The sequence below is a fragment of the Gopherus flavomarginatus genome, chromosome 8, assembly GCF_025201925.1.
Source record: "Gopherus flavomarginatus isolate rGopFla2 chromosome 8, rGopFla2.mat.asm, whole genome shotgun sequence".
Classification (NCBI taxonomy): domain Eukaryota; kingdom Metazoa; phylum Chordata; order Testudines; family Testudinidae; genus Gopherus; species Gopherus flavomarginatus.
The window spans coordinates 18,547,787-18,559,283 of NC_066624.1; positions in this window are offsets into that span (position 1 = coordinate 18,547,787).

An 11,497-nucleotide genomic window follows, 5' to 3' on the forward strand; every position below is an offset into this window, starting at 1 on the left:
AACCTTATTGCAAAAACTGCATGCAGAGATGCAGAAAGAACAAGTATAACTGGGGAAAAGCAAATTCAATGCATCCATTTGCTTCAGTTTTAACAATGTTCAGTATTAAGATGTTATACTTACAGGCAAGTGGAAAGGGGGGAAATCTTGACAGTGTTCCTTTTAATTTTTGAAATCTGAGTTCATGTTGGTTGTATTTCAGAGCTGCATCTCAAGAATTTGCTGCAAAAAGTGATTTTTAGCTTGCTTGTGTTGCATTGCCATAGCTGTAATGGTATACAGAGCCACCATACCTCTCTCTTCAGCTGAGTCGCCCTGCGATCATGTTCTGAAGTTAAGGTACAGCCATTTATACCTCAAGGAGAGAGCTCATTGCCTAGAAAAATTATTAAAGTTACAAGCTTGCATATTTTTTTTTAACTTTTACAAAGGCAGATTTTGATAGGGGAGAGGGAACACAAATGACTTCTCTAAATAGTTTCACTCCATTTAATTAAATATATTTACAACTGCATTCAGGAGTATCCTGTCAATCTGTATTCTAATTTGTAAACCCTTTTCTGTACACACTCAGTGCCTGGTGGCATATATTAAATATGATGAATAACCTATGCTGCCATAATTAGATAAAAAAGCAGATTAACTCATTGAACAGTTGTGATCAATTTAAATTCCTGTTACCCAGACCAACAAAATGCATGTTTCTGTTCCCTATCTTTAGTCTCCAGCAGGAGTTCGCCTTTGAGAGCTAAGCCCCTGATACTCGCAATGAATATCTGTTTACAGTGTGGCTCTCAGGCCCTGATCCTGCAAGCACTTAAACGGGTTTAACTTCATTCATCAGAACAGCCTCACTCCTCCTGTATGTAAAATAAGCACATCTTGCGGAAGCATTTGTAGGAGTGGAGGGAAAGCACCAGTTAGCAAAGGCGTGATCCTTCAAAGGCAGAGCACTCAACTCCCATTGAAGTCAGTAGGACTGCAGGAGGTGATGTCCTGGCCCCAGTGAAACCAGTGGAGTTTTTTGGCCATTGATTTTAATGGGGCCAGGATTTCATCCAGGGTACTCAGCATATTGCAGGGTCAGGCCCTAATGTTCATACTGCTAGTTATGAGCAGTGTCCCCTACTTGAATATACTTTATCTCATAGGAACAGATGAGCTAAATCATACAGCACTTCCTCTCATCACCTGAGCTTGTCTGAAGTTTATTTAGTTTTGTTTATTTAGCTAGTAGTCCCTTATCAAAATGCCCAGGGCCAGACACCCCTGCTGTAACTACAGTGAAGTATTTAGAAAGAGACCATTGGTGTTACCACAGGGATGCAGTTGGCCCATCCTTTCAACACGGCACTATTGCTTGGATTTAAGTTTTTTGATTCTTGCCTTTTTCTAACCCTTTTTTTTAAATGTTGTGGCTACTGACAGATTTTGACAGCTACATTCAGAACAGCAGCAGCCTCCCAGGTTTAAAGCCACTTAGTATTTTTGAAAATACAGCACTTCCTGCCTCCAGCTGTGTGCTTCAGGGCATTCTAATAAGTAGAGCCACAGCTCCTTTAGGCCACCACTAGCCTCTTATGATCAAATAATGAGGCTAATGGGGAATTTCAAATGTGTAGCTCAAGGGATGCCACCTCCATGGCAGGGTATTTACTTGAAGTGCTGAATTTCTAACTCTTATGGCTGGTTTAAAAATGTAGGAGCAGGCATGGCAATTTTGAGACAATTTAGTTAGTCAGGGAAGCCCCTAAAGCAGTAGGCCTGTTCCTAAATCTGACTCTCATTCCTCAGCTGATCTCTTACAATAGACACAGTCTGTAAGGGGCAGCAGAAAGGTGGGGATTGTTCAGTTCATAGGATGTTGGTTTGGATGATAGTGGGCTACTCAGAAGCTGGGCAACTTATTAAAATATCCCACGGGAGGGTTACATCACTACGATGGTGGAAGATTTATTTTTCTGCTATTTGAATGTGTGGGTTTTACAAGCACTTATAATAGAGATGATGATCCTTGGTTGACTTCTTTTTATACTGGAAATGAAGGGGTGAAGCCAGGTGGCCAGGAAGCGTGAAAGGGAGAGGAAGCAGTGAAAGGGATAGCTTGCCTCTGGCCATCTGAGCTGCCTGAGACAGATCACTTTGTCTTCCACTGGTTCATGTGTGACAAGTCATCCTCACTACCAGGGGAAAATCACTCATGGTGCTGAAAGCTAACATTCCACCCTGAGAAGGTTATTCTCCATAGTATTCAGACCTCAAGTGACAGGAAAACAATTTGTGTGTCTTTAATATTATTGTTTTTCTGTGTTTAAGCAGATGACTTGTCAGGTGGGAGCCTGAATATTGTGATAGTTTATTTAAAAAAAAAAAAGAGAGGAAGGGGAAAAATAAAAAGCCTAGAAAGGAGAGAGAGACTCATAGAAGTGTAGGCCTGGAAGGGACCTCCATAGGTCATTTAATCCACTCCGTCGCACTGAGGTAGGGCTAGTATTATCTAGACAGATGTGACTGGCTAGTCTTTTTGTGCCAATGGAATCAATCCCAAACTAAACCTAACTCTGTTTATCAAGTGCACCCTTGTTTTGGAGGTGTCTCCCCCTCAGTGGAGAACTTTGTATATGTTGAGGGTAAAATTGTGTCTTTAAAAGCTAGCTCCAACTATTTAGCAATATGGTGCTCTGACCAAAAGAGTTGCCCTTGTCTCCTCTCTACTCTACAGGAGGAGCCGTTAGTAGCTACAATTAAATTGTTTACTGATCACACAGTTTGTTTATGCTCAGGCTGAGAAGCATGAACTAAAGATGGTAACTCTTCTGCCCCCATGTAATGTTGGGCAGCAGCTGGTGCATGGTAATGGATTCTGGTGCCAAGGCTTTCAGTAGTCTAAGACAAGCTAGTGCTATTTTTTCAAAGGTTCAGACACACCTCTACTGTGTTTTACCATTAATCTGTTTTTGTCCATCTTCCACTTAACTGCATTGGACTTCAAACACCAAAGATGAATTTGCATCTTGTTTCTCTCATAGGCTGGAGATTAACAGCTCTTAGTCATGTTCAGAAATATCTATCTCTATATCTATCTATATCTATAGATATATAAATGGATGTAAGGCCATAGCCCCCAAATACACCCCTAGACGTGGTATTAGTTTGACTTCTTAGTGCTTGACAAATGCTGCTTGTAGGCAAAGCGCTTTGCTGAAGCTGGGAGACATGAGCAGTCAGTTCAGTTGTGCACTTTAAGGTTTTAGAGTACCTCAATGTAGATGTATTCCCCTCTGTCTGTAGCCGCAATCAGGGTTTTGATATTTCTGTATATTTGATAACTGAATGTTTTGTAAAAACCTAAGTGTCTTTCCCTTTCAGAAATGGCTATTTGTAGTTGTTTAAGTTCTTGATTCTGTGTCCCAAGTCTTGTCTATAAATCACAGGCATTGGTTTCCTAGGTATTTGTAACTACATGAGGGAAAAAATATAGATGTGCAGTTTTTCTTGTTGCAGTTATTTCCAGTTGCATTTATTGTTTTACTAGGTGAACTTTTCATAATTGTATTTTAAAAGCAGGGGGATAAAGTGATGCTGCAGCATACAGATGTGACGCTGAGAAGTTAGTCGTCCTAGTTTTAACAAGGTAGAAAATTCAAAGGGGCATCTGGTATTAGTCCGTAAGTGGAAATGCTGCAGGTATATTTGTAAAGACAAAGACACTACTTTTTGTAATTAGAATAAAACACATGACGAGATCCATAACAGGTCTTCTGTGACCTTGTGCTCAAGGTGATATTGCTGTAACTCTGTTTTTTCTGCTTAGTGTTGTTTAGTTAAAGCTGGGCTGTTTTTAAAATCGCAGTATTCTTCTTGAGGGTCAATTTTATACCTTTTTTATTTTTGCATTTATTCTGAGTCATAGTTCTCTCAATGCGGCATATAGAGTGGTGAGTGCACCCACGATGCTGTTGACAGCCATGCTCTGCCAGGAAGCTGGAATTGCTACATGCACTGAGCTGAGGCACAAAGCTGTCTTTGGAAACTTGAAGTTCAAGTACCCCGCCCTTGGTTCCAACCACCATATTATCCAGGCACAGGCTGGAACTGCAGGGGCAGGGACCAATGTGGGTGCTCCACTGCCACCTCTGCTGTTGGTTCAAAGTAATTTGTAAAAGTGTTCTAAATTTTGTAACCTTTTTAATGTCCTAAAACTTGGTTATCAGGTAACATTTGCAGATAAAGGGTATATTTGTGTACTTGGTTTTTTGTATTTTGGTCTGTTTTTGTTGGTCCCTATCTGAGATCCTGCTCATTGGGCAATTAGTTGCTTAAATCTTCAATTAAAGGAATAAATACCTTCTACTGTGTGTGGGAGCAGTTTTGTCATCATTTTAGCTATGCCAGGTCCTGAGCCTACCTGAACAATCTTGTTGCCCGATTTTAACCAATCACAGGTAAGAAAATTGAACATCTTCCACTACATCCCTTCGTACGTTACAGCACAAAGGAGAGAGATGAGACCACACCCTTGCACTCTTTCCTCTCTATTCACTGTTTAAACCTCCCCTACCCACAAGTGTTGTGTAGAAGGAACAGGTGGCAGCAGATACTTTCAAACCTTCAACCTTGAAGAAAATGCTTTTTAAAACTTTGTACGTCTTGTTAGTTACACTCTCTCCATTGAAGCGGTAGAGCATTCTTCCTAATTTTCTGTACTGTCACACCAATATTTCACAGTAGTCATAGAAGAATTACCAGAACAGAATATGCACAGATTTCAACCTAAAACAATCTTTTGGACATTTTATTCTGCAATATTTGCACATTTTGTCACTGCTGCTCAGCTGCAGTGGACAGGTAAGTCCTAACTTTTAGTTTGTCATTCCAGATGACATTGAGCCCTAATTAGCAGGTGTTTATTTAAAAAAATCCTCACACTTCATGAGTGGTATGATTGCAAAAACGCCAAATCATGCACATATATATTAAATAGTATATAGAGGCCATCATGGGCTCTGGGTTTCATCCAGTCAAGGAACAGAATCAATACTATGTTTTGGGATAACCAGTCAAAATGTGTGAAGACTGAAACCATTGGCACTAATAACTTGAATGCATAGCTCAAGCCCTCAGAGCAGATTTTAACCTACGTGAATCAGAGGCAAACTAATTTACTAAGATGGAAGTTTGAATAACTTGGACAAGGGGCTAAATTAATCAAATTGTTCCCTACCAATAGGTGATGCAGCTATAATTGTCAATCAATTGTATTGTTTATCTTTGTTTTAATAGGAAATGTTTGTCAATTTTAATGTCACCCAAGAACCATAGGCTTAGCTCACAGTACCACAGATTTTTTTAATAAGCAAGTTGCTTTATAGACAGGAGCAGTGATCATGGGGTGGCGATTTTTTCATTGGTAGGTATAGCCACCTATGGGTCCATCACACTTTGGGAGTGCACCATGCACCATCTGGGAATATTACCATGGGGAAAAGGAGAGTGGCTCTCTACTTGAATACTGCAGGCGAGGAAAGCATACATAGGTCATTAATACTACTTTGTAAACATGCCTGTATACAGGTGACAAAATCTGGTAAATGCCAAGATGGAAGCTTTAGTCAGGTATAAAAAGCAATAGAGTCCTGTGGCGCCTTATAGACTAATAGATGTATTGGAGCAGTATTTCATCAGCATTCACCCACGAAAGCTTATGCTCTAATCTGTTAGTCTATAAGGTGCCACAGGACTTTGTTGCTTTTTACAGATCCAAACTAACACAGCTGCCCTCTGATACTTAGTCAGGTACGTTAAGGATGGGGTTGATTGCCAGAGCGTTACCCATGTATATGGGAGGCAGAACAAGGGGAAAATACTTAGTATTCTACATGCATTGAGTGATTTATTTTTTTTTTACTTTAGCAATAGCAATCAAAACAAGTCAATGCCTGTGTATTAATGATGAAGTGAATGTTTGTGTAAAGGCTTTTTTCACCAATCTAATGACTGCTTTCCCTAAACTGTCCTGTGCCAGATCATGATCCCTCTGTTACTGCCCCAAGACATATCCATGCCCCCCGCCAGAGATGGCATTTCTATGAAACTGGTTTTTGGGTTTGTTTTTTTTTTTTCCTTCCCCCTAGCCAAAGCCTTCCTGCAGAATGTCAAGATGTAAAACTGCTAGGAGTTTGGGAAAGGATTATTAAACAGTTTTAAGGTACAGTTCAGACTAGATTAGATTAATCCTTCATAGAAACAAAGTATTAAAAACAGATTTGCTGCTTGATGCTATTAGTCACAATTTTGAAAGTACTATGATGATGTCAAAAAAGGCAAAATTTACTTACTCCTCTAATTTTTCATTCTCTGAAGTTGGCAGCTGATCTGTGATCCATTACAGCTGGGTTATTTCTCCTAGGGCTGGTCCACACTACAGGGGGAAATCGATCTTAGATACGCAACTTCAGCTATGTGAATAACGTAGCTGAAGTCGAATATCTAAGATCGGATTACTCACCCGTCCTCACCGCGCGGGATCGATGTTTGCGGCTCTCCCTGTCGATTCCGCAACTCCGTTGGGGTTGATGGAGTTCCAGAATCGATATAAGCGCGCTCGGGGATCGATATATCGCGTCTAGATGAGACACGATATATCGATCCCCGAGCAATCGATTTTAACCCGCCGATATGGCGGGTAGTCTGGACGTAGCCCTAATCTTCCAAGTGCAGAAGCGTCTTTGTTTTAAAACTCTCTCTGGCTGTACAATGTACAGCCAACAGGTGGAGCTGTTCAGAGAACTGTAACTCCCCAGCAAACTGCCCTAACTTAGAAGACAAACTACATTCTGATTATTAAACATAAAATATTAGTATTTCCAGGCAGGAGACTGTCTCTACTTACTTTTTTAGAGAAAAAGTGGAAATGAAGACTTATGGGACAGTCAGATCCCCATTTGAGGGAATCCCAAGATTTGTCCCTCTCTGAAGGAATACTCCAGGAGGGGAAAAAAGGAAGGATCAAGAATTCCTCTCCACCTGGAATTTAATGCAAAATTGGACACTTTGGAGGCGGTCTCATGGAGCCCACTTAAGAGAAGTAAAAATGACAGAATATGTAAATTTTACTTTTCTGCCTTGTGGGCAGCTGGTGCTCTGAGCACTACAATTGGGAAGAAGCCAATCTCCAAATGTGGGATTCAATTTTCTTGATGGTTTAAGGTTTCTCCCCATAACATATGGAGTACAGAAAAGGGAACAACCTCTGGGGTATTAGTGTAGATGTCTAGCCCGATAGCTTGTCTTTACAAAGCCACCCACTGACATGAATGCAAAAGCTATACGAACAAGCCCAAATTTTCACATTTGGGCACCTAAATCCAAAGAAGACACCTCAGTAAGTAAGTGTCTGATTGGCAAGGTTTCTGAGCACACTGTTCTTAGTGGATTTGGTTCCTAATTTTAGTCACCCAAGTTTGGAAATTTCAGGTCAAGGTTTCTGGGGAAAGAAATGCACAGTCTTCCTAGAATTGCCTAATCCCATCTGCTCCATAGGAGGGGCTGCATCATTTTTACATGAACTGTATAAATGAAAGGAATTAAATTTACAGGGTTGCTACAATTTTAAGTATTCACAACTGCATCCCTCAACCTTGCTGTGGAACGTGGTCAAAGTTGTACTTTGTACTAGCACAATGTGAAACAAACCATTTGAGGAATTAAGCAAGACTAGTAACACTGCAAGTGTCTATTTTGAAATGATGCATGCTAAAGTAGTGTAGGAAAAGAAAATGAATTAACACTGATCACTATCTAGACCCTCCAGGATGGTGTAGATAATACTGAGTCTTGCCATGAGTGCAGGGGACTGGACTAGATGATCTATTGCGGTCCCTTCCAGTCCTACACATCTACTTTAGGTGGGATTTATGATGTTTGTTACATACTCAATACTGTATGTGTTCATTTCCTGAGTTCTACACTGTTTTGTCACATTTCCCAAAGACCTATATAAAAGATAAATGATAGCTGCAGTTGTACCAATATGACTGGTTTTGCAACAAGGTGGCTATGTATAAAAGACCAGACCCCTCCTGTATCCTGAGGGATTTGACTGAAAACTGACTGAAATCAATGGAAGTGGCATACACTCAGTAAATCGAGCTCTGAAGGAGCTGAAATGTTACTGTCAGGCAGGATGTGACATCACTTCTGAGTTAAATTGTCAATTTCTCTTTGCCACAGAAATACCAAGTGGCCCATGCCCAATTTATTCCTCTAGCTGGGAAAATGAACAGACGGACTTCAAAATGTGCCCCCAAATGCATAACTAAAATCCATATTCCCTTTTGGAATTCTCTAATCTCAAATGTTCAAAAAAGTAACTGAGCAGGCCCCACAATTTAGCAAAGAAACATGAAAACAGGAAATTGTGATTTTTTCCTTATTTTATTGGGTAAATGATTTAAAAGGTAAGAACAATAGTGTTAAAATTACTACAATGTCTTTCCACAGCCATATCTCACAGACCCACAGATAACCTTCTATATATTTTTTTTTTTGCTTTTTCCTCATTTTTACCTTTTTAAGCCATACTCATAGTAAAATGCCCATTTCAACAGTTTCTTCACACTAATAGCAATTAAATGTTGGAAGGGAGGATCTAGTTACAATGGAAGGGGGTTCAGGTAATCTGTGATATTATTGTAATCAATAATCAAGTTACTAATAAGGAAGGAAAAAAACAGGGGCCCTATAAGCTACTCCAGGTAGCTCAAAGCCCATTACATGTGTCACCATTGCATTCCAGATAACTTATTATGCTGGTGAACAATTCAAAGTAATTTTTTCATAACATATAAAACACTAAAATAACTTAGAAACTAGATCCAAATATCTTGAAAAGAATCAACTTTGATATACAAAAACAGTCATAAGTTGTTACAAAAGTTTCAAACAAAAGTTTGTCTTCTCAGTGCGTTTATGTACCAGCACAGTTACTGGATCCAGAGCAAAGAAAGAGGTTTTTATTTTTTTTCTTTAACAGTAATAAAAAACAAGGAAAACATATCTTTGTATATAAAGAATCATTGCTGGTTTTAAGAATAAACGTAACCAGAAACCCTTAAATCTGAGAGGCACACTTTGGGTTTCTATATATTTTTTTTTTTAACATAAAAGGAAAGTCACCAGTTTATTTAAATGAAGGAGGTACTCAGACTCCTCAAATAAACTTAATTCAATTAACATCACTAGCAAAAATCAGTTAGAAACTGTACAAAAATAAAAAAGTTAACATTTAATCCTGCAGGGATTTTGTAAGGACTGGAAGGCAGGCTTTAGGAGCAGCATTTGTGCATGGCTGGAGGCTTCTTTGGTTCGATCTAACACACACAAGAGATGTAACCTACTCCAGACAACAGTTTCAAAAAACTGCACATTTGAAGACAAGTAAAGAGGTTAATATACAAATGTCAGGGTGTGACACATCAATTGCCTTAATTAACTTCATACATGAGGTCAAAACTCACTACTGTGCCCTCCACCTGCTGTGTCTAGCACTTGGATGGAGGTGGGAGAAGTCAGTGGGGCAGAAGGAAGGCCACTTATGTGTGAGTTAGAGGGGCTCGCTGTCTAACTCAGCTAATACCACATGGATCTGAGGAAGAGGCTTCAAAGTGACAATTCAAGCCTTTTAAAATGGAATAAAGCAAACTGATTAGTGTTTCTCTAAAGCTAAAATGTTAACTTAAAAAAATCCAGTGAAAGTACCCAACATAAAAATATTTCCACTGAACTATATCTAAAAGGCTATTAGTGTAGTTAAATAAGAACATTCATGAAACTGATTTCACACACTATTCTTGATCAGGTTTAGAAAAACAGACCTATTTTGTCCCAGGGCATGTCTGAGTGAAATACATGTATGTTTATTCAAATATACCCATAAGTATATAAGAAACATACTCAACAGCATTCTCGGCACTTACATATCGAGGAGATAGGTGCCCCTGAAACACAGTAGGTAGATTTGATTATTCTAAGCATGAAAAAACAGTGTATTTCTATGATTGACCCATATATCTGTAACAGTTTTTTAAAGACACTGGTCCGGAAGGACCTGGGCATTAATTGATTTTCAAGCACACCATTACAATTTGTATCACACTCTTTGAACTATTCTTTTTAAGCAACAGCTACTGAAAGATAGACAAAAATTCATTGTGCATTATGCTGTGTACAAAAAGGAGACAAAACTATCCTTTTTTTTCCCCCCAAGCCATGATGGGAAGTATTGCTGACCTTGTCCTTCAAAACCTGCAGGATTGTTTATTTCATCAGTATATCATTATTACACTGGTAAGAAATTCTGTATAACATCTGCATATATTGAGGATTTTTAAAAAATCTGATATGATTTTAGAGTCCGCATGACCAGTCACGTGACCTGCTCAAGGTTGATTAGCACCTTTAAATACATATATATTTTTATATATAATAGATTTTTTTTAAAAAAACTTCTAACAATGAGCTCATACAGAAGCATGAGCATGCTGTAACGAGATGATGGGTAAAGATGGGGTGAGTGACTTCTTTTTTTTTTTTTGCAGCAGACAATATTATTCAGCTTGTGCTCAATTTCCCTATAAGGGCAAGAAAAAAAACTTTCAATCAAGCAGCCACTTGTTTACAGTTTCCACCTAAAAGCTAATCCACTTTAAAATGTTCCCCAAGTAGAAACAAGACAATAGTATCATCCAAAATATCCTCTATATAAACATCTATTGATTTTTGCAGTGTCCGCTTGGCATATCTCTTGGCTACTGAATTTTCAGGCCCTTTTGTTTGCTTATAAATTAAGGCATCGCAACTGAAAGTGTTAACATTTGGACATCAAATGCTGTGGATGAAGGAATACCAAAGACCTATCTTAAAACTAACCCAGCAAAACCTGCCTCATATTACAGGTAAGCAGAAACAATTTACCCAATGATCTTTTAAAATATAAAAGTTTTAGAATTATCAACTAGCAGTCTGCCATTTGCTACAGCAAAAGTATTATTAGCGCCATCTCTTTTTTCTCTTATCTGTTTAGAATATGTATTTTGTTTTATACACACACACCTATTATTTGAAATATCTGGGGATTTCTGCTTAATATATTTTACTCACCTGTATGTAGAGGGTGTTTTTCTATGATGCATGGGGTATATTATCCCCTTGAATATGCAGTAAACTACTACTAGTGCTAGTGAGAGTTCTACAGCCGCAAGAAGAGACTAGGCCCCAAAATGTTCAGGTCTTGCTACTCTACCACACATATCTTTTATAAATCCCATCTCCATTACTGCAGCTGGAACAAAACAAAAAATTCTGATCAATACAGTAAATGAATTTCTACCTCTTAGTGCGGAAAAGTTACCAGAACTATTTCACAGTACTTACAACTCTCCAGGACTGTTCCTGTAATAGATGAAGACATCTGAAATCAGGGCATATTTGTCCTGTG